A 24,790-nucleotide genomic window follows, 5' to 3' on the forward strand; every position below is an offset into this window, starting at 1 on the left:
CAGCAGCTTCAATTCCTTACTAAGAGATTAAAAAAAAAAGAGATTCTAAAGAAAGGGATTGGTGGAATGGTATTAAATCCAGATCTTCTACATATAAGATTCCTAAACTCCTCTTCTTTTCTGGCCCAGGAAGTTCATTTAATGAAGATCAGGTTGAGCAGAATGGCATTGAGCACCAGCTCCCTGCCAGGTACTCTGCAGGCAAATGCCACTTACATGGTCTCAATTCCTCCTCACCAGGACTAGAGTTATCCCCATTTTACAGACAATGAAACTGAGGCTAAAGAAAGTTAACTGGTTTGCTCGAGTTCATAAAGATAGGAAGCGTTGAACCAGGACTTGAACCCTGGTTTCTGGATGGATGACAGAGCTTTTATATTCTAACATATACTCAGGTGATCAGGAGATGATTAGGGTATGAAGACAGCTATGATTCAGCCTAAATCTATGTCTTGGTGAGCACACAGATGAGGGGCTGAGCCATTTTAGAAAGATGACAAGGTGACCTTTGATTGGAATCCTGAGGAACATAAAGTTGTTGGCCAGAAGGAGAAGAGAAGAAATGGTACTCCAGGAAGAGAGGCCAGCAAGACAAAGCTTTGGGGGCACAGGACCTGTGGCTCCTGTAGAAAGTCTTTGCTCTAGGGTGGCAGTGGGAGGAGTGTGAGGGGTGGAAGGTCAGAGGAAGGGCAGGCTGTTGGTAACTGGACCTGATTTAAAACATGCCCAAAATGTTATCTTGTCCCTAAGCAAGTCCATTTTTTTCCCTCTAATTATAAATGAGGAGAGCGAAGCCACTGAAACCAGGTTCACAATGAAAGGACACAGATGGCTCATGGCTTAGGGAGGATCGTGTATCAGGTCTGGAAGATCTCCAAAGAGGGGTCTTCCAGGAGGCTGGAAGACCCCACCAGCGTGCTCCCTGCTTCTGTCTCATCCCCCTGCCCCATTTGCTTTCTCATTTGTTCTGTGTCCAATCGCTGTCCCCACACCTCATCAATTTCCCTGGCTCACTGAGAATGGTCCACTTCCCTCCCGCAGAGACCCCCAGTGCCTGGTGCTGACATCAGAGAGCTGGACTCTATTAGTCCTGATAATCTGGGGACAGATAAAGGCCATTAACGCCTTGCTTAATTATGAACACCCAAAGCAGGCCTACTTGTCATAGACCGGCAGAGCTGGGAGGAGACACATGATGATGCAGGCTCCATCCTATTTTATTTCTCCTCTTTAAATGAATTAATATGTGAAAGCTCTTGGAACTGGGCCTAGCACATAGCAAGTGTTTTGAAAATGTTTGCTATTATTGTTATCAGTGCTGTCACATTTATAGGTGGAGAAGTAGAGGCCCAGCGAGGATTGGGGGCCTGCCCAGTTACACAGCAAGTGACAGGCTACAGTGGCACTGGGTCCAGGCCAGGACTATTTCCAAGGCCTCTTGCTACCCTGGGAGGGCTCCCCAGGCTTCCTTTACACCCGGCAACTAACATTTTGAGCCCCCTGACATTTTGAGGGTCAGTTTTAAGAAAAGGCAAGCAGGAAGCTTCTTATCTGAAGGAATGAATGACAAGTTCTATCCTTCTTCATCAAAAAGAATCTCTAATTTGATCTCATCCCTTAGTAGCACTGTACTATAGATATCTCCATTTTCTGCATGAAAAAACTGAGTACATACATACCGTACCTAGAGGCCTGGTTTTAGAAGGTGCTCAATACATTTCACTTCCCATGGGTGGGCACACACCTCTGATGAGTGGAAATGTCACATTGAAATTTTCCCCCCACCCAACGTCAGTCTTTCGTCCCTCCCACAGTGAAAAATGAGAAATAATGACCAGGAAAGTGAGAGAAACCCCAGTTGGGTGCGGCCCACAAGGGGTCAAAGCTGGAAGATGAATGGGATGAAGGGTGATCAGCTGTTGGGTCACATGAGAGTGCCTTGGGCAGAAGGAGAGCACCCATTTGTCTTGTCCTTGGACATTTATAGTAAACTCATCCCTGCTCCTGACTTTATGAAGTGTCTATCTATCTGCTGCTGAGAAGAATGTCCAAATAGAATCCAGGCATGCTGACTAAGAGGATTTCTGTACCAGTCTGAGAAAGGTGGGTTGGGGCCTGGGTCATCAGGACATCTTCAGACAGGAGAAGTGAGGCAGAGAGTTGAAAATCAGCAAGACATTTGCTTAGGGAATGGTTCTCATGACTGTAATGCTAGGCCCAGGATCCCTTCCAAGATTTGCTAATTTTAAGGGAAGTAAAAGACAGTCAGTGCTATTTTACCAAAGGAAGCAGCTCACAAAAGGGCATAACATAGTGCTCTGGTTAAGGACTCTGTTTCTGCAGCCAGGGTTCAAATCCCAGCCCCCCCCACTAACTCTGTGATCCCCAGCAAGTTACTTAATCTTTTTGGTGCTTTAGTTTCTGCTTGTCTCAAACAGGGGAATGAATGTTGCTGTTTCTTGCCTCCAAGAGTGGATGCAAGCATTTGGATTTGGCATACATAGAGTGCTCAGAACAGTGCCTGCACACAGTAAGCCTTATATAAATGTTGCAGTTATGATTGCTGTTATTTAATACCTGCTATGCATCAGGTTCTCTGCAGGCATCAGTCTTCTATTAAATCCTCAGAGCTGACTCTCAGGATGAATAAGTGAGTGGAGATGAGATGTGAACCCTGACTATTTAGCTTCAAAGACGGGGGCTTCCCTTGGGCCAGGCTGACTCCAAAATTCTTTCAGTTCCCATCTGAAATCTCTATTATCCTTGAAATGTCCCCCACTTTTCTCTGTTGGATGAGACCATGGGGTGAGTAATGAGATTGTAGACATGCAGTGTGCAATGACAAAGCACAAAGTCATCTGCCTCGTTTCTGAGTACAGCATTTGTTGCATGTTAAATGGCCTCAGGCACACAACCATGGGGCAAGGGTTCCTGATTTACTTCCTGTCTTGTTTTTGGCAGTCTTATAGCTGTAGACAGGTCACATCACCTCTGTGAGCCTCCTTTTCCTCCTCCTCTGTCGTCACAGCATTTTGGCTGGATGGGCAGATCACGAAGGGACTTTGACAACGAGACCTGCTCATAGATGGAGTTTTGCAAAGATTGGAAGAGGCAGCCTCTGCCATTGCCATTCTTATAGCTTCTTCTATAACAAAAAACAGAGAAGATACCAAACATTATAAAAGAGAATGTATTCAAAGCGAAGTGATGATCATCCCTTCTTCCCATCCTAATGGCTCATATCTAGGACTGTACTTGGCATGGCTTTTGGAGCCTAATCGACCTTCTGACAAGGTACTCTGAGGGCGAGGTCACAGGTTCCAGCCCTGCTGCGACCTCTGGCCAAGTGCAGACCAGGCTCCACATCTCTATATTGCTCAGACTGCCTGACACAGCCTTGCTTGAGATTCTGTCTGAAAGAAAGAGGCAAATGGTTCTTCCCTTCTCCTGAATGCCTGGCATCCCCTGGTTCCCTGGCTTTTCCCGTCAGCTGGCTGGTAGGACCCTCCAGGTGTCCCGTCCTTGTTCTACGCCTAGCTCAGGCTCAGCATAAAGGTCATGTGTCTGTGGAACAGTCCTTCTCTCCTCTGTGTGCTCTCAGCTTTTGGCACAGAGCTTTCTACCTATGCAGGCCCAGAGCTCCAGAGGCCCCAAGCAGCAGAAGCCTAGTTCTCTGGGATTAGCATTATGTCCTAGGCATAAACGGATGAGAGAGCCCACTGACCTAAGCAGCTCAAACCCTGAGACTGGATCTAATGATGATCCAGATAATCCAGTGCCCAGCTTAAAGTCTGGCACACAACAAGTGCTTGTAATGAAAGAATTAGCGAGTAAAAGAGCGATCCCTGGCTTTGAGCTCCCTCTAAGGGTACCCCAGGTGACTGTTCTTCCCTCAGTCACAATGCTGACCCCACTTTATGACTGGTCTCCTCTCCTTTGATTGTGCATACCAGGGCCGGTCTTGTGTCTTATTTTAGTGTCTTTAGCACCTAGAATAGTATCTGGCATATAGTACACAGACATTTAGGTATGAACAGATGGCTGAGTTCTACACTGTATCATTCACTTATGATTTCCAACTGGAAGAGCAAAATTATGGAGCCTGTGGTTGTGATTTCAACCCGAGTCATGCTCCTCCCTGCTGTGCATGGTCTAGCAAGCATGAAGAGAATATTATGGGAAAAGCAGATTGGGAGTCATTTGCAGACCTGTCAGCAGCAACGGCTGCAGATACAGCCTTCAGAAGACGGGTCAGATCTTTAGAAGACAGAACAAAAACACATGGGCCGGGAATAAAAATTGTTTTCTTGCTCAACTTACCGCTTGCCCAGAATTGGTTCATCTCTTCAGTGGCTGTAAAAGTCCCTCCTCACTGAAAGAGAATGTATTAATTGGGACCCATTCAAGGTTAAGTGGAGCAGAATGTTTCCTAAAGGTTTCCTCATTTTACAGAAGAGGGCATTAAGTGTCAGGGTTAAGTAAATTGCTCAAGGCCACCCAACTAATCAGTAATTGTATTTCTAGCTACAGTATATTGAGCACTTACTATGTATTAGCCACTAATATAAGTGCTTTTCATCCATTACCTTATTTGATCCTGGGTAAAATAATTTTATGGATTGGGTTTTATTATCTCCATTTGACTGAGGTAGAAACTGAGGCTCAGAGAGATGAAGTAACTTGCCTCATGCCACCTCATTAGATACTGGCAGAACTGGGACCCATGTCTAAATCTGGCAGACTTGGGAGCCTGTGCTGTGATTCGCAGCCAGCAGAATGTATACTTTGGACTCTCCTCTGACACTTGAAAAACAGGCCCATGCCAGAGCCCCACCCCAGGCCAGCTGAATCAGAACCTCCGGATTCGAAAAAAACTCCCTAAGTGATTCTAATGTGCCTTCCTGCTTCGGAATGTTAGCATAAACTACTCACCTCCTCTGAGCCCCAGGTTTTCTTATCTGAAAAATGGGGGCCGCAGGGATCCAGAGATCTCTGTGGGATCTAAAGGAGTGCCTGTGTGTGAAAGGGCGCAGCACAGTGCTCAGTTGCAGGGGTGCTCAGTAATTGCTGACTTCCTTGTCCCAGCAACCAAGGAGCGCCTGGGGGTCTTTGGGTCTCCTGTGTCTGCACATGACCCCACTTTGCCAAAGACCCAGAACACTGTTTTCTGGGCTTTGGAGTTCAGTTTCCTGATTGTTTGTTATTACTCTTAATAGAATTCAGGAGAAGGCCGCGAGTGGGCCAGACATCTGTGATAAATCTGCTGGGGTTTTTACAGGAAAGACTTCCCAAATTCACTGTATTCTATATTTCTTGCTTTTCTTTCCAGCTACAACATAGCCAGGAAAATATCTTGCTTGAACTGAAAGAAAACAGCTCATTAGTCTCTGGTGAAAGTCGATTTAGGGAAAATGAGTGTCATATTATATAGCGGAGTGCTAGGACACTTGAAGCCTTCTTTCTAAAACACTCATCTGAAGGGGAAAGGGGTTTTTACTGCAAACCTTCCACATTCCAGAACCTCCCACACGGAGGTATGAGGAATATTATCATCTGCGTTACAGGTGAGAAAACTGAGGCTCAGAAAGGTGACATGGCATGACCATGAGCAGGGCCCTCACATCTAGTTTGCCTGGCTTTGAAAGCCTAAAGCCTTCTTTGTACCACAGCTGTCTGCTTGGGTCTTCTATTTTCTTCCATTATTTTCCAATAACTTTAATTTCATGATAAAAGCCATAAAATTTTAAAAGATTGTTCCAAAAAAACAAAACCCAGCAATCTTTCAAAACGTAACATTCTTGCTATGCTCAGAATCCCTAGCACCTAATATCCCTGATGCTAGTAGATGTGTGATAAATGATTGATGATTGAACGTACAAATGAGTGAATCCACAGCTTACCTACCAGGGCGTCCCTTTCTTCCTCAACACTCACCTGGGATTGTGCCCATTTTTGCTTCAACTTCAGACTTTCTCCCATTGCACTGGGGGCTGTTCCCCTGGGAGCTTTTTTGCATTGTGGGGAAGTCTGCATTCTGGGGCTTACTCATCTTGTCCTTAGCTTGCCTTAGGAAGACACAAACTCCTCAGTTCTCCTTCTGATACTCACAGAGCGGGTCCTTGTCTTCTCTGGATTTCTGTTTCATCATAGTGAGTCATTATCAAATATATTCTCCCGTTTTATTTTTAATATGTCAAGTAATAATAATGGTAATAATAGATAAAATTTGTAGGGCTTCCTTTGAACCAGTGCTCTGTTGAGCATTTCACATATTGAATAGTATGCCCCAAAAAGTTGAAATTCAAAACGCCTGGTAACTATGAATATGACTGTATTTGGGTCACATTCATAGGGTCTTTGCAGGTATAATTAAGTTAAGGATCTTGAGATGAAATCATCCTAGATTTAGAGTGGAACCTAAATCCAATGACTAGTGCTCCTAGAAAGACAGAGAGATTTAACACAGAGAAGAAGATTTGAAGATGGAGGCAGAGACTGGAGTGATGAATCTACAAACCAGCGAATGCCAAGGATTGCTGGCAACACCAGAAGCTGCAAGAGAGACAAGGGATACATTCTCCCTAGACCCCCCAGAAGGAACCAATCTTGCCAACAACTTGATCTTGAACCCTTGGCTCCAGAACTGTGAGAGGCTAAATTTCTGTTGTTTTAAACCAGCTAGCTTTTGGTAATTTGCTATGACAGTGTTTATTTCCCAGGAAATACACACATCTATAATCTAGGAGTTACTTTTTATTCTGAGATAAGAAAACTGAGGCTGGGAAAAGGTTTATGATTTTGCCTGAGGTCACAAAATCAGCCAATGCTGCTAACACAGTTCCAGGCTGGCTTACTAGACATGTGACCTGTGCAGCTATATGGGATCCTGAACTCAGCAGAGCCTCTGATTGGCTTGAGGCTCTGCTGTTGTCTTCTGGAAATTTTAATCTTTTCTTTTTTTTTTTTTTTAACAAGGGGCTTTCATTATTATTTTGCACTGGGCCTCACAATTATGTAGCTTGTTCTGACCAGGTGTCTCTGCTTTCCAAACCTCTGCTTTTTCCTTCATCATTTGCAGTACAAAAGCCAACACAGATCCTTGATATCCATTCATCCCCACAGCCACAGCCTTCTAACAAGTCTCTTCATGTGACAGACTGAAAAATGGGCCCCTAAAGGTGATCATGTCCGAATCCCCAGAACTTGTGACCTGACATGGTAAGGGGGTTTTGCAGCTGTGATTAAGGGGTCCTAAGATGGGAAGATTATGCTGGATGATGTGGTGGCCACATGGACTTATAACAGTCCTTATAAGAGGGATATAAGAGGAGTTAGAGTCAGAGGAGATGGTGATAGAATGAAAGAAGTAGGGATAGAAGCCATATGCTTTGCAGATGAAGAAAGGGGTTGTCAACCAAGAAATACATGTAACTATGGGAGCTGAGAAAGGTATGGAAGTAGATTTACCCCTCAGAGCCTTTGGAGGGAACCGGCCCTGCTGACACCTTGACTTTAGCCCAGTGAAACTGAGTTTGGAGTTCTGACCTCCAGAATTACAAGAGAACAAATCTGCATGTTAAGCCATTAACTTTGTGATGATTTGTTACAGTAGCAACAGGAAACTAATAACACTGCTTCCCTCTTACCTTACTCTTAAAAAGACTCCCTCTTACTGTTACCTTTCAATCTGTGGAAGTATTGGAGGAGATAAATAGAACTTTAGTTTAACAGAAAAACGTTTACGTAACATTCATATAAAATTGTAAAAAAAAAAAATCACAGGTTTTCAAAGGCAAGATTATTTTTTATTATGCAGGAGAAAAACTAACATTTATATTTATATGATTAAAATAATTAATGCAATGTAATAATGACCAGTTTAGAAACATAAAGAACATTTAAAAAGTGTATCTTTTGAAAAGGTCTTTATACTTCTGCTTTAATGTTTCCTTATTCTGAAATGACATTTGTGTTATTTAATGGTTAGATTTCTCCTTAATAAATAAAAAGTTAAACATGAAAATATTGTTTTAAACATAAATTTCATCTACATTTTTTTTCAGGAAAAAAAATGAAAGATGATTGTCTAATCATCAAAAATTTTACACCACCACACCAAAATAAAAATCAAACCAGAAAGCAAAGTCCTCTTCCCTTCACTGGACTTTCCAGGTTACATGACATTAGCCTTTGCTCAATGTCCCTCCCACATCTGCCACCAGCCCACCACCCTACTCCATGCAACGAAGTGCAGCTGAAAAAGCATAAATTTCAGATGAAATTCTGTTCCAACACTTCCTGCCTGTGTAAGTTTGGGCAAGTTACTTAATTTTTCTGGGTCATATTATGTCCATTTCAGAACTGAGGAAATTAATCCCCAAGGCTGGGTCATAGAGGAAATGAACCACGCCTGGCATGATGCTCTCTCTGTACATTGCAGGTGTTGGGGATGATGCTGTCACATAGGAACTGCTGTCTCCCTTCTTCCTCCAGGTAGCAGTAAACACGTTCAAGATTCACTGCCCAGGGGGCATGATTGTTAGGGCAGAAACAGTGATTTTTAAAAGTTCCTTTTAGGATTTTCAAAGTAGGTAGATTGAAGCTCCCAGCAGTAAGCAGTTGTCCAAAAGACAGAGCTCGGAATGCCTCAGGCCATGAAGTTTATGCCTTAAACAGCTGAAGACCCCAGGATGATGACTGAGTCTCTAGTACAAGTGTCACCTCTTCCCTGTGGGGGTAGGAAGCAGAGAGTGAAGGAATCCCTAGATGGACTTGACTCTGGCACCCAAAAAAGAGGGAGCCTCTGCCCAACATCTGGCTCAGTGAGCCCCACAAGGTTCTTATCCCACTTTGCTGGATGATGGATTGAAGGTGGCCATAGGAGATGAATAATAGGATATTTGCTCAGCTTCTTTAACTGGGCAAATAACAGTGGGTTGAATATGATAGAAAGCTTATTTCACATAAAAGTTTAGACTGGCAGGTGATCCAGGGAGGAAGGGCAGCTCTGCAGCTCAAATCGTCCTGGGCCCTGGTTCTTCTTTACTTGTTATTCCTGTCCTTTAGGATGTTGGTTTAGTCATCTCAGTTTCAATTAGCTGTCATCTACCTCATTTGCATTTCAGTGAGCTGGAAGGGAAAGAGGAAAAAGGAGGCAAGCTGCTTCCTCTTCAGGGCACGACTGGATGTTTAATACATTGCTGCTTCTCACGTCCTACTGGACAGAGTTGTCACATGCTTATCTCTCATTATAAGAAAGGTTTAGAAATGGAATCTCAAGTTTCCTGGCCATCAGACCAGCTAAAATGTATAGCCATGGGACTATAAGAAACAGAAATCAGGATAGAATGGATATTGGGGACAATCAGTAACCATACTACAGAGATCTCCATAGAAGGGCAAGTATTTCTCTGTTTTATCAGTCAGGGTTTGATCAAGGAAGTAGAACCATTGTGATTATTACAGAGTAGGGGGTTTATTATAGAAATAAGACCATATATGATTGTGGGAGAAGCTGTGGAAATTAGTCTGAATGGGGCAGTTGAAAGACCAAAGAAGATCTCTACCCTACCCTTCTGAGATTCATGAAGGTAGACAAGTGAGGGAGAATGAGGGCACACTAGATTCTGTAGCATGTCTGCAACTGTCACTCATCTCTCCTCAATACCACAGCCCTACGAGAGCCGTGGCTGCTGCTTTACTTTTTCTAAATCTTGCATTGAGTCTTTTGACCAACTCCACCATGAAATTGTACAGGAAGAATCTGGGGAAATATAATCCTAGCTTAGCCAAGTAGACACAGTTACAAACTACTACATCTGTGTTGCTGAGAATGGTAGACATTGAGATGGGGCCGGTCTGGGAGCCGCAAGACTGGGTGGGTTGACACCAGCAGTAGTCTCTGCATGGGCTGCTCAGATAACACTGCAATGGATGCTGCTGATGAGGATGACATGAGAGACACAGATATGCTTCCCCAACCCCTCCCTTCTCCCCAGTGCATTTCCACCATACATCAGCCTTTTCATTCTAACACTCCTATCCACATCAGAACTAAGGTGCAATCTTGGGAACCAAAATGCAATCTTGGGAGGGAAGAAACCCTGGCATGATGGGAAAAAAAAATCCCAAGGTGATGACATTAGGATTTCTGCCCTCAAGCAGAATATGCTCTTAGAAGACAAAATAGGGTGCTTTCTAGAAAAACAAGGTACATTTTCTATACACTTACATAGGTATAGTGAGGAATAGGTCATCAACAAATCTTATCTGCCTCCTCCATTTTTGCTGGGTCCAGCCAAATAAAAGAACACCATTAGTTCCTCAGTGGGCCAGGCTTTTGTGTGCTTCCTTCTTTCATGAACCACTTTCACTTTTGCCACCTTGATTTTGTTTTAAGTAACCTCATGGTGCATTTCTCCTCCTTGACTCAGTTCAAATGAACACCTTTTCTGTTATTCCTTTTTGGCCTTTACCTCAGCACCCCATGGACAGAGATACTCCCTGCTCTGCCTCCTCAAAGCCACAAGGATTTTGGTCAAACATTGTATGTACTCCCGACTCAATCTAATGTCTCCCGAACTAAATTGTGAGGCACAGACCTCAAATATCCTGCATCCCTGTATGCCTGCATCAGGAACCAGGCTTGTTGACTCATAGATTGGATTGACTTTTCTCCAAATTAAGAGCAAATCAGATGATTATCTTATTCTGAAGAGAACACTGCTCTCTAATTGTGTAAATATAAATTGTAGACACACAGAATTATCTCCTAATATTATTTCATTGTGTTGATCAAAATACAAACCATCTAAGACCGTATGGAGCAGGGATCTTTTGGTCTTCAAGTGTTCATTGTGAGTTTTGTTTTTCATTCACTGATGTGCTTCCCAGGTCCTTTCCTCTTGCCTGTATTATAGAGAAACATCTCTTACTCGAGGCTCTTGCTATATATATAGTTGTCAGTGGCTGCTGTGACAAAGAACCATAAACTAGATGACTTAAAACAATATAAATGTGCTTTCTCACAGTTTCAAAGGGTAGACGTCCAAAACCAAGGTGTCACAGGGCCATGTTCCCTCTGAAAACTCTAGGGAAGCATAATTCCTGGCCTCTTCCCAGCTTCTGGTGCTCCAGGCAGTCCTTAGCGTTAGGACACATCACCCCAATCCCTCCCTCCGTTGTCACAGGCATTTGCATTGTGCGTCTCCTCTGTGTCATCACATGGCTTTTTATAAAGATGACATCTAGTATGACCTAACTTTAACTTAATTACATCTGCAAAGTCTTTAATCCATCTGGAGTTAATTTTGGTGTAAGGTGTCAGGAAGGGGTCCTGTTTCTGCTTTCTGCACATGGCTAGCCAGTTTTCCCAACACCATTTATTAAACAGGGAATCCTTTCCCCATTGCTTGTTTTTGTCAGGTTTTTCAAAGATCAGATGGTTGTAGATATGTTGTATTTCCTCTGAGGCCTCTGTTCTGTTCCATTGGTCTATATCTCTGTTTTGGTACCAGTACCATGCTGTTTTGATTACTGTACCCTTGTAGTATAGTTTGAAGTCTGGTAGTGTGATGCCTCCTGCTTTGTTCTTTTTGCTTAGAATTGACTTGGCTATGTGGGCTCTCTTTTGGTTCCATATGAAGTTTAAGGTGTTTTTTTCCAGTTCTGTGAAGAAGGTCATTGGTAGCTTGATGGGAATAGGGTTGAATTTGTAAATTACTTTGGGCAGTAGGGCCATTTTCACGATGTTGATTCTTCCTAACTATGAACATGGAATGTTTCTCCATCTGTTTGTGTCCTCTCTTATTTCGTCAAGCAGTGGCTTGTAGTTCTCCTTGAAGAGGTCCTTTATGTTCCTTGTTAGTTGTATTCCTAGGTACTTTATTCTCTTTGTGGCAATTGCGAATGGCAGTTCGTTCTTGATTTGGCCCTCTTGAAGTCTATTACTGGTGTATAGGAATGCTTGTGATTTTTGCACGTTGATTTAGTATTCTGAGACTTTGCTGAAGTTGTTTATCAGTTTCAGGAGATTTTGGGCTGAGACGATGGAGTCTTCTAGATATACAATCATGTCATCTGCAAATAGAGACAATTTGACGTCTTCCTTTCCAATGTGAATACCCTTTATTTCTTTTTCTTGCCTGATTGCTCTGGCTAGAACTTCCAGTACTATATTGAATAGGAGTGGTGAGAGAAGGCATCCTTGTCTAGTGCCAGATTGGCAGCCATCAAAAACGATGAGTTTGCATCCTTTGTAGGGACATGGATGAACCTGGAAACCATCATTCTCAGCAAACTGACAGAAGAACAGAAAATCAAACACTGCATATTCTCACTCATAGGCGGGTGTTGAACAATGAGAACACATGGACACAGGAAGGGGAGCACTACATGCTGGGGTCTGTTGGGGGGAAATGGGGGAGGGACGGGGAGGTGGGGAGGTGGGAGGAGATAGCATGGGGAGAAATGACAGATACAGGTGAGGGGAAGGAAGGCAGCAAACCACACTGCCATGTGTGTACCTATGCAACAATCTTGCATGTTCTTCACATGTACCCCAAAACCTAAAATGCAATAAAAAAAATTACATCTGCAAAGATCCCATTTCAAATAAGGTCACATTTACAAGTACTGGGGATTTGGATTACAGCATACCTATTTGGGGGCATAATTCAACCCACAGCTGATACCATGATTTATATTCCTTGTACCTGGAGGCAGATGTATTTTAAGCTTGGATACTCCCAGAGATACCTGACACTAGTCAGCCATGGCGTCAGTCCCAGCTGGAGCCCTGCCACAACAGGGCAGAAGTCTGGCCTCATGACATTTGACAGATGCAGTAGGCAAAAGGGCAGGGTATTAGGTCACTGCCTCTGAAGCTCTCTCATGGCCTCATGCATGAAATCGCACAATCCTTGATGTGCTATAGCAGGAAGAACCGAGGCCAGAGTGGAGCATTGGCTCTCTCACTAGCATGTTGTGGGATCTGTACAAGTCACTTTTCTGAGTATCAAGTCATTACTTTATTGTTCTGTATGAATGAAAGATCAGACACTTACTGAGCATTTGCTATGTGCCAGAACTGGGGCTGGGGCCTGGGATACAGAAATCTTTAAAATTCCTCCCTCAGTTAACCTGGCATCCATGGGGGATAAATCACTCACTTGTGAGGCCTGATGCGGATCCAAGCTCTGTGACATATAACATGCTGTGCGCATGTTAGCAGCAAAGATGACTCTCAGGGTTTGGGGTGGAAGGCCTTTGTGACAACCCCATGCATGGTTCCTCCATTAGGCCTTTGGTACCTGTAAAGACAGCAGCTTGAAATTCAGGGGAGGACATTCGCTTTTTATTCACTTATATATGAATTTAAGCACTGATGCTGTTCCAGTACAGGGCTAGGTTCTGAAGATGCAGTGGTGAACAGGGCAGGCACTGGCCTGACCCAGGGGACTTCCAGTCTGTTGTAGACATAGACATTCAATAAGTGACAAGTTCTGACTTTCCCAGAAACTCTTGCTTTGGCCTTAAAGATTGGATTTTTTCCCCCAAAGTTTTCAACCTTGTATCTCAATGGATTCAGACATAAACCCAGTCCTCTGACTTTGATTCAAGATCCTTTCCACCTTATCAAACTGGTCCTTTAGGAGACAAAGGCAGGGCCTGCCACTGCTCAGAGAAGGCTTGTTGTGCAGCTCACATGAAGCCCTATCCAGAAAGGTGCATGCTAAGGGTTAAAACATTGGCATGGGGAAGAAATTTTATTATTAGGGGGGCATGTGGATACATGCAGATGCCTGTGACTGTGTGTATGTGTGTGTGAGAGAGAGAAAGAGAGAGACAGAGAGAGAGAGACAGACAGAGAGAGAGAGAGAGAGAGAGAGATAGAAAGCAGAAGAACATGCACACAAGCTGACAAGCTGTCATGTGGGTTCCTAACTCCAGACTTTGCCTTTCAACCTGAAAGTTTTAGGTTGAATCTTGGTTGGCTTTAGCATTGCATTCACTCTTTTCTGTTCGGGTTCCTCTTCCAAAGGATGCATAAGATGTTTGCCCACTACAAGGAACAGGAAGTCACTCTTACCTGGAATGGCATTTTACATTGTTGGAAAATACTCTTCCCTCCTCTCCTCTTTCCACATTCATCCTCTGAGCAACAGCCTTTGGGTTGAATTTAAAAAGAAAAAGAAGGCAGGTTTCCTGTCCTTAAGGAGCTTACTCATGTTTGAAGGTCTCAGAGAAGTAAACTGATGATGACAATGGAATGTGGTGGGCGCTAAGCTTGGGTATGGCAGTACCCTGTGCTTATCTCGCAGGCAGCAGCTGACTTAGAGCACTCAGGGAGGCCGTTGCTCAGGAGGTGACCCTGGGCTAAATTTTGAAGGATGCATAGGTGTTAGCAAAGTAGAGGAGAAGGAATATCCAGGGATTGGACACAATGGATGCAAAGGTATGGAGGCAGAAAATAGTAAGACAAGTTTCTTCCATCCATAACCTCAGAGGGAATGGAGAGGGCTCAACAGGGACAGGGAAGCCCCCCACCTCAACCCCCAACAAGCATTGTGGAAAATTTGTTCATTGATTAGTAAGATGCCAAGGCAGAGAGAAACTATTGAATACTATTGCAGGGATCACTGTGTATTAAATGGTCACTTACAGAGTGTGGCTCTGTGATATGTCCTCCCAGTGGCAGAGCAGGAGGGAAGCCAGGGCCAAGCCTGCAGCAGGAGACCCAGGCTCTCCCTCTCTCCCCTCAGGCATGTGTTCAAGTACTTTCATCTCTGGTCTTTAGGCTCATAGGTCTGCCTGGCTGATGGTATGATCCCAAGATTTGAATTTGGGCTTAAGGGCTTATGAAAAAGCTCCAGAAAACTCCACTTAGAGGTTTTGGGTCCAAGTCCAGCTATTAGTACAGTCTTTGATTTTTCATGTGTAAGGGCACCTGGGCAATCCTGGATCCCTGGTGTAATAAAACCCAAGCCAGAGCCCACAGTTGTTCCTCACACCCTCTTTCCTGATGCGCTGCCATCTAGCTTTCTTTCCTCACTTTCATCTTTCCCAGAAGAAACCACCAGGTCATGCCAATCTCTTGTTGCCTTTTTTCTTAGTCTGCTTACCCCACTGTGTCCTGTGTTTTATGTGTGTTCAGATCATCCTAAAGCCTGGAGGGAGGTCCACATCATTTTTACGTTTGTATTCTCTATAGCCTTGAGCACATCCAGGGTAAATGTGTAATGAACAGTGAATTCAACTTTTCCTGGCCTGAAAGGGGAAATTAACATCAGTGTTGTTTGTTGTGGATTTAGTCTAATGTGGTTTGTTTATTCACACCTCCAACAACTCTTCATTGGGAGCCAAGAAAAAAAATGATCCTAAGTACCTGTCCTCATGGAGCTTACAGTCTCACTGAATCCTCCTCAACTATCCTTGTGGTTTGTTTTTATTAACACAAAGTTGGCTAAACAGGAAACAGACTCTGAACAAAGAGGGCCACTGTGTTTGCAGGAGAGGCTGCTGGGACTTGAACGCAGGTTTGTAAGGCATGGGGGCAGGTGTCCTGGGGAGTGACCATCTCCGCGGTACTTCCTGGCTGGGCTCCCTCAGCCATGTTGCCAGCACAGCCAATGCACATCGCTTGTCTGTTGCTGCGACTGCAGCCGTCCACTTCCTCCCCACTGTGGCAGCATATCTAGAACCTGGCAAGAGACAGCTGTGGACCCCAGCCAGGCCCATTACAAGAGTGCTTTTTCTCCTCTCTAAAGTGATCTGTCCCGAAATGTGTGATACTCTCTGTGGCCATAATTTGAAGTTCCCTCCCTTTTAATAATCCTTTTAAAGAAAAATCGCAGCAACATCCACATGATTTGTGATTACCAGAGTAAGAATCACTTCGTTTTCCATCGTCCTGGCATCTGGAGATGAGCAAAGCAGAGGAACAGAGTGTTACATTCTGTCTCCAAACACCTTCTCCTGGGTAGGCGTTCCCTCCAGCACAGCCAGCCTGGGAGTTGGGAGGCTGCTGCACCAGTCCCTGCTCCACCGTGGAAAGCACTCGTGCCAATTGCTTCATTCCCACACTGATTTCCCACTTCATTCCCAGACACAGTGTGCCTCTCAGTGCCATACCTGTGCTGGGTGCTAACTGAGCAGAGACACAGAGAAGTGACCCACCCCATCTCCAAAGATGTCCTTAGCTGATGGCCTAATGGGAAAGGCAAATCTCCCCACCAGAACTTGATGAGTGCATAGGTTCTCTCCAGGCAAAGAAAGGAAAGGCATTTCAGGTGTATGTCACAGCACCGGCAAAGGGTGGAGGCTGGAAGAACACCTGAGTCGAAGGAAGGTGAGGAGAGCAGTGTGGGGAGGGGACATTTACTCAGAGGGAGTGTGGCTGGAAAGGCAGGCCAGAGCCACATAGGGAGGGCTCGAATGAAGACAAGGAGTTGGCTTTATCCTTTATGAGCTGGGAAGACACTGAGATGTTATAGACTCATGATCCCTGTTGCTCCCAGGACTAGGGTGGGGTGTGGGGGGAATGTGTTGAATCTTCAAACACATGGGTATAGTCAGGCATGAGGGCAGACAGTAAAATGTTTTTTTCTCTCTTTTTCTGGCTCTTTTTCTCTCCCTCCCTTCCTCCTATCCTTTTTTTTTAAATAAAATTTTAATCTATTTATTCTCAAAGTTAAGAGATGTGTTTTAGTCATCCCATGCCCAGGTAACTGGGATGCAGAGGAAACATTATTAAGGAATTAGAAACACATGATTTATAATCTCAGCCTTCCCACTTCAAAATTAACACCTTCTATGAGTTGGGCACTGCATTCAGCATTTTTACCAATATTGACTAATCCTCACAGACTCACAGAGTAGATTAAAATAACAGCCACAACAAGAGCAACACTGCATACACAAATATGTGTTGGTTGAGTAATTATGTTCTAAGGACCATGAGAAGCACTGTAAAGACAACAGCCTTGGTGAAGCAGGTTGTGTTATCATCCCTGTTGTGCAGATGAAGAGAATGAGGCTGAAAGAGCACAAGAAACTTGGCCAGGACACTGTGTGGAAGAGCTCTTCTGATTCCAGACCCACACCTATCCGCATGTACCATCCTGCCACTTTGCACCCAGCCCCATACTCGCAGACACGGGGATGTGGTCCTTACCCTGCTGCTGTGCATAGGTGGTGTGAAGGTTAAGTGAATAATTATTTTGTAAATTGCAAAAAACATACCAGCACATATCTGTGGATATCAATAGAAATTTCTATTATCAATAGAAAGTATTGATAATAGAATTCTATTATAGATAATTTCTATTATAGATAATTCTATTATAGATAATAATTTCTATTATCAATAGAAATTATTGAGTCCAGATAGAAAAATAATAATAAGTGAAGTAAGCTTTATTTTTATAAAACATAAATACTTAGGTTTATTTGTTTTGTTTATTAGATGCCTAAGCCACAGATTTCATACTCTAATAACAATGAAAAGCAAAAACAACTAGGAAATGAGGCAATAATTTAGCAACTGATTTTTAAGAAAAGGTTCATTTTTTTGATCAAAGATTTCTTATGTAGTGGGTTGATTCTTGTACAGACAAGCACTAATAGGTCCAGATAGTTTTGAGGACATTAATTTCATTTAGAAAAATGGCTCAGACCACACCCACCATATCCAGGTATTTCCAGGACTTTGTAAAACTCAACAGGAGACCTTTGTCTCCCTTCTTCAGAGCATTTTACAAAGCATATTTATCATCTCTGGAATGGCGGTGTGTGGAGCCAGGCTGGGCAGCCAGCAGGAGGGGAGGGTTGGTGGGAGGCACACTTTGTTCCAGAACAGAGTGCCTTTCCTGGATGTCAGGAGGGTGGAAAACCGCCCCTTCTAATAAACACAGATGGCCTGGGTGCATCTCTGAGTTTTTACTTTAAAAGGCTAAAAAGTGAGCCGTACCTTCAATTAGAGACACATGGGAAGCCTGTGGGGCTCAAGGAACTGGCTGCTCTGGGAGAGGCTGCCTTCCTGGGCTCTCATCTTCCCCATCCCTTCTAATCATCTTTTCCACACTTCTCTGCAGCCCTGCCACCCATTCCCTGCCCTGAACCAGACCCAAGGCACCTCAATTTCTCCCCGCTTTTACCCTCTCTGCTGTGTCTGTCATCAAATAACTGCATAGACCTCTGTGAGCCTTGGTTTCTTTCTGTGAAGCACTGCAAAGCAGCAGTCCTGCAGGGAAGATCCCATCTGGGAGTTGAGGGAGATATTTTGTTCTATGTAAGGTACTAGTCAGCGCCCACCCTGGAAGTGCTGGAGAAAGCTTGGGACTTCGAACTTCCGCTCTTCACTTCCTAAGTCAATAGCATGGAGATGGGTCTTTCATCCCACCTGACCCCTGAGTCTGCTCTTCCTCTCTTTTCTATAATTGCACAAATTCCTACTTCTTTGTTTCATTTTATCCTCACATCAGCCATGCTGGGAAGATCGTTGTACCTATTGCTATGTAACGAATTACCCCAAGATGGTGTGGTTTAAGAGAACAAGCATATATTACAATGGAAATGATGGACTTTGAATGATGATGTGTCAATGTAGGTTCATTCATTTCTGAGAGGGGGGAGGTTGGGAGGGGCTTAGCTGGGTGGTTCTGGCTCCGTGTCTCTGCTGAGGCTGCGGTCAAGCATTTGGCTGGGGCTGCAGGCATTAAGTAGGTTGTTAACTTGAAAGCTCAAGCTAACTCAAAGGGCTGGGGTTGGGGCAATTGGCAGGATAGTTTGGCTTCTCTCATGTGAGCCTCATCATAGGGCTGCTCATGACATAGCTGCTGGCTTCCCCCAGAGCCAGTGAAGAAAGAGAGCCACTAGAAGGGGATGCTAGCCACAATGTCTTTTATCACCTAATCTTGGAAGTCCTATAGCATCACTCCTGCCATATTCTACTGGTCACACAGGCAACCCTGGTACTGGATGGCAGGGGACTCCACAAGGTATGGATAGGTATTAGGAGGTGGGGATTGTGGTGGTTTTATTGGGGGGGGTGGCTACCATGGACACTCAGATAGCAAATGGCAGTAATAGCTGAATGCCTGTTTGTACACTGGACAGTAAGCCTGCCAGTCACGGATGTGTGGTAATGAAAAGATGCAATGCTTGGCAATGTGCTCAGTAGATATTTGATGAATGAATAAAAGAATGGTTTTTCTAAAATAGTTCTGATTTTTTTTTTCTACTGAAACTTTCAGCATTGTCTGATGGATTAAGTACAAATTTCTGACCCAGACATTTATAATCTTTCCCAATGTGGCCCTAGCCTTCAATTTCAGTTTCCAGACTCAAGGCTTTGCTCACATCCGAGTCTCTGCCTGGGCTGCCCTTAAAGTTTTCAAATACAGCTTCTCTTCAAGGTTAAGCCAGTTAACCCCACCTTCTTTCGTGTCCACGTCTCCTGGCTCCTTGCCCTCAGTAGCAGCCTCCCTGGTTCCTGATGGCAGTGTACTTGCTCATTCAGGTATCCTATTGACCTTTGAAGCTGATGCTCGACAACTTTGGCCAGAAAGGAAGTTTTCTGTAGAGACTGGCAATGTGTTTCTGACTATGCCTTACACATATATTTTTTCAATATAGCTTTTCTTGTACCTCTAGAGGACAGATGCTATTTTAATTTAAATGCCCTCCTAAAGCACTTGACATACAGAAGTGACTGCCCATCTCTTGGAGGAAGTTCATTCTCAAATTTCTTCCCTCCTACCATTTCAGGAGTGACATGCCAGGCAGAATTTATTCAGATGAGGTCTTCCTAAACTGATAGAATGAATATTTTTGACTCCAGAAGTGAATTATTCATATAAACATCAGAGTTGAAGGGTTTCTATATAGAGTCAGTGGGGAAGTATTTGTCTAAGACATCTATCTTGCCTATCCATTAATAAAATGTCCTACATTTGGATGCCATGTATTTTATAGGAGACACATATTTTATAACATCAAGGTAGAGGCAAATAGATCCTTATAACTGAAAAGTTTTACAAGTTTTAAAATCAGAAAGTTCTAGATTTGGAATTCCAAATGCAATACTTTCTAGCTGACCACTTTTGGTCAAAGCACTCATCGCCATTTAAGCAAGGATAAAACTGAGGTTTGGAGAGAGATAAATGTCAGCATAGAACCTACATATAGTAGGAACACAATACTAACATATGTAAATGCATATATGTAACTTGATTGCCTCTGGGCTTCAGTTTTCTCCTTTATAAAATAGGAATTATAAAATGAGAATTAGATGTGGTATATATTATATACATGTATCACTTTAAACACTAAGCCTCAGTTTGCTCATCTGTACAATGGGGATTATTATCTCTACTCTCTCTATCTCTTTTGATCCTCACAGTTGTAGGAGGTGAAGTAAGTGAAGCTTCTTTGTGGGGCACTTTCCTTCTTGATAATGCCCATCATTAGTAGCCTCTAATCATGGTGTAGGGAAAGAACACAGGCTCTGTTTTCTGGAAGTCCTGGATTCAAATTCTAGTGATAGAACTTACTAATCGTGGAGGAAGTTAGCTAATTTCAGAATGTCTTTGATCCTTAGTTTCCTTCTCTGTAAATGGAATCCTGTCTGGAAGAGTACCTGGAACATGGCAGCACCTTTTCAGTCACCGTTTTGTGCCACTTAGGTGTTGATGCTTTCCAGTAATTGAGAGAATGGAATAGACATATGAGTGAGTTTTCCCTACAGGACAGCATAGCAATTTCTCATCCTACAGTTTACAATTCGCGAATGGCTTTACTTTAACAAAATGACAGATAATGAGAGGGAAAGTAATGTTTGAATCCTTAGACGCCTGTTCCGTCTGATGTCGCAATGTTGTCAAGAACTATCTTTATTCCCTGATTGTCCCAGAGAAGAGAAACATAAAAGCCTTATTCATGGTTACAATTCTCATTCCACAGAGGAACAGTGGGTTCTTTCTCCAGTAGTTCTGTCCTTACTGGGGAGGAGCCCAGGGACATATTTCACAACTAAGTCAACTGCTTTTCTTCAAATTCAGATTTAATCCTTTAGCAAAATGAGTCACTAGCTCATCCAATTAAGATCATCACTCACTTTCCTAACAAAACTTCTCTTCAAAGAAGGACTCATTCATCTATCAGATATTTATTTAGCACTCACTACACACTAGATGCTGTTTGGCAGCTTGGAGTGACAGCAGGAAATAAGAGGGGCACCTGTAGCAGTGTGGTGTGATAGAAAGAGCTCTATCTCTGGTGCTGAGAACTTGGCTTCACCTCCTGGCTTTTGAACTTACTTTCTGTGTAGCCAGTTCAAATCTGGGGTATAACTGATATCTGTTTTACAGGATTGTTTTTATTTATTTGTTCATTTATTTAATTTTTTCGAAATCAAGTCTCACTTTGTCATCCAGGCTGCAGTGCAGTGGTGAGATCTTGGCTCACTGCAACCTCTGCCTCTCGGATTCAAGCGACTCTCCTGCCTCAGCCTCCTGAGTAGCTGGGATTATAAGCATGCGCCACCATGTCTTGCTAATTTTTGTATTTTTGGTAGAGACAGGGTTTCACCATATTGGCCAGGGAACTCCTGACCTTAAGTGATCCACCCGCCTAGCCTCCCAAAGTGCTGGGATTACAGGCATGAGCCACCGTGCTGGGCCCCATGTGACTGTTTTGAGGCATGTGGTATTCTGGCTAGACATCTGAGGTTCAGTCGGACTTCAGATAGAATCCCAGCTATGCCGCTTATGATCACATGGAATTGGGCAAATTACTTCACTTCTTGGAACCTCAGTTTTCTCATCTACAAAAGGGAAATAATAAGACATCTCTTGGGAGACTGTTGGGATGGCTCAGAGCTAAGAGTAGCAAATGAAAGAGTCTTATGAAGTTCAAGGCAGGGAGACGATTTTTCCAGGCAAAATTGAAATCCCTTCTGATGTTCCTAGCTTTTCCTGAGGTTAATTCTTTCGCATATTTCCTGATTAGACCTGCCTGAAGCAGGCTGTGAGAAGACTTTGTTTCTTCCATGACTCTGTGGAACAGATCCCTAGGAACTAAAACCCAAAGTGAAAACAAGTAACATATCAAGGTAACTTCTGAGCTTGCTTGCCCTTGTGGGTCTACTCTGGCTTTGACAAGTGGGGGGCCCTTCTGGCTTTGCTCTGCATGTGAAGTCCTGTGTTTTTATGACTCAGGAGACCACTGTCCCTCCTCTCCAGCTCTTGCTATCAGGTCACTTCAGCAAACATCTCTCAGAGGCGTTCCCTCTAGATGGGGCCAGACTTTCCATTCTTTGGCTCATCCTGCCCATGCAAATATATCTACTGAATACTGGCATTCTAAACTGTGGGTCATCTGGGCCCAATGGCTTTATAGGGCAGGGCACTGTGAGTCAAGAATGGAAAGTTAGAGTCGCTGGTGTCCTGGATCTAAGTGTCCCCATCCCTCCAGCCGTTAGAGAGGGCGGAGGCCTCTCTCAGGCTCTGCAAAAGTTTTCCATATGGCAGGATATAGAAGGGCATTCCAGTGGAGGCCAAACCCACTCAGGAGTCTGCCAGATGGTGGAACTAAGGGCTTGATGATCTTTCTAGGGCTCTCTTGGCTAGAAGTGATACACATGAAACTTTTTTGAGGGGCAGTGGAAGGAGGAAGGAGTCAGTGCATGGCTGAGAGACTAACAGAGGCCCAAGGATGTTAGGGAGGGTGAAGGGAGTGTGTGGCATCTGTGTCCCTCCTGTCTGGAAAGCTGGGACATGATGGGTAGATGGTGGAGATTCACAAAGCATGGAAGTGAGATGTGGTTCACTGATGCAAAAGCAGGGGCATGTTTTGCAATTTCCAGTTATCAGGAGCTTTTGTAGCACCAATTTTACAGGGCCACACTGTCAGTTTTTCAGGTCTGATGCCTACTTGGGAGATTGTTCCAAGCTCTTCTCTCTGAAAGTCTCAGTTTCCTCATTTGTAGAATGAGAATGACAGTAATTCTTGCCTCAGATCCTAGGTGCAGAAGTGAAGTTGGATATCAAAATGTGAAACTCTTCAAAAACTCTAAACCCTGGGCAGTTACTGGAAATTTAGGAGAAATGAAACCAGCCTGTGAAAAGCCTAAGGGAAAAAAGGAAAAGGGCCAGTTACACTTGTGTCAGACAGGCGCAGGAACGCAAAACTTGGTGGCAAGTAGACCTCTTTGTTCAAAACAGAACATTCCTACTTATGAGCTGATTCTTGAGTGGTCACTTCCACAGGCATCCGCTGTGGTTCTGGTCAGTGGAGGCCTTATCGTGTGAACATTCATCAGAATGGTGGATTTTGAGCCTGTTGGTGACACCTGGGTCATCACAAGCTTAGCAAGACTCTTTCTTCCCATGAAAGGAGATTGATGCCTGAATTTGGCTAAGCTTGGGCTAGCAGGTTTCTTGAAACTAGCTCTGAGTGTTTTAGAAATGCATGCGGAGGAAGAGTAAAAGATTTGTCTTCTTTGAGCCTTTGATGGGAAGGTCTGTGAGCCTCTTCCTTCCTTTTCCTTCCCTGCAGCCCTCAGGCTTCTTTTGAAAACAAGGTTTGTTGTGAGCTCACAGAATCACAAAATTTTGGACCTGGTTACTGGCGGGAGGACTTTGAGTTCATTGACTCAAATCCTTCCGTGGTACCGTAAAGGAAATCTGGGTCCACTGTAGGGAGGATGGATACCTGAGGTGCCTTGTCATGTTGGGAGACAACTTGTTTCCTGCTTCTTAGTGAAGATCCTTCAGTCAACTAAGAAGTGGGTCCAGACCCTCCTGTTAAGGATAACTCCTCCAGGTGTATAGGATTTCTTGGACTTTCACATTGAGTTTCTTAGGAAGATAGACCAGTGAGCCATCTGTGGCCCTGGGCTTCCTGCTGCTCCTGTTGTTTGAGTCCAGTGGCCACTGAGCCCTGCTGCCACTCTCCCTCTCTCAGACGCAGTTCCTGCCAGCAGGGCTTGGACTGAAGTGAAGCAAGAGAGGAACCCATCTGTCTCGTTGATTGCAGGACGTTGAGGAGAAGGCCTCCTTAAATTTTCACCGAGGCTCTTCACTTGCCCCACCCTAAGGCCAGCCTTGACCTCTTCTGGCATTCTACAACATACCATGTCCTCTCCCACTCAGGGCCTCTGAGTTTGCTGTTTGTTCTTTTTGCCTGGAACATTCCATCCCTGAGAGCTGCGTGGTACCCTCATTACCCTCTGTCTGGGCCTCTAAGGTCACCTTGGAGGGAACTTTCCTGAGGTGGGGTGGCTGTATCTTCCTTTTATCCCTCAGCCAGTTTTATTTTTCACCCTGGCATTCAACAACTCCTGACACGTCAATTTGCCTCTTGTCTGGCCCTCCATGTGGTGTGAATGACAGCCCCTGCAAGTGGCAGCGTGAGGGGTACCTTCAATACATATTGGTTGACTGAAGGATGGAAAAGGTGAGCAAAGGTCACCTGTCTTGCCACCTCCTTCAAGATGTGACTTTGCATTCCATGGAGTCACTCTGGCTAATTCTTTAGTTTTGTTGTCTCCTTAAGAATCTCTCCAAAATATTTAGGCTGAAAGTGCTTTAAGGTACCATGTTTATAGCACACACTGAGACCTTTTTAAAGAAATTTACTTTCATCTTAATTTTTATGTTAAAAAATCTTATCATCCCATAACCCACCACCTAGATGCATGTTTATTGAGGCTGTTCACTGTGCTTTACATGTGCTCATTAAGATTGCAGTGAAATGGCTGTAAGTGGTGGCTGCTTGTCTTGTAGAGGAA

Source organism: Saimiri boliviensis, chromosome 11 (genome assembly GCF_048565385.1).
Source record: "Saimiri boliviensis isolate mSaiBol1 chromosome 11, mSaiBol1.pri, whole genome shotgun sequence".
In the NCBI taxonomy this organism is placed as follows: Eukaryota; Metazoa; Chordata; class Mammalia; order Primates; family Cebidae; genus Saimiri; species Saimiri boliviensis.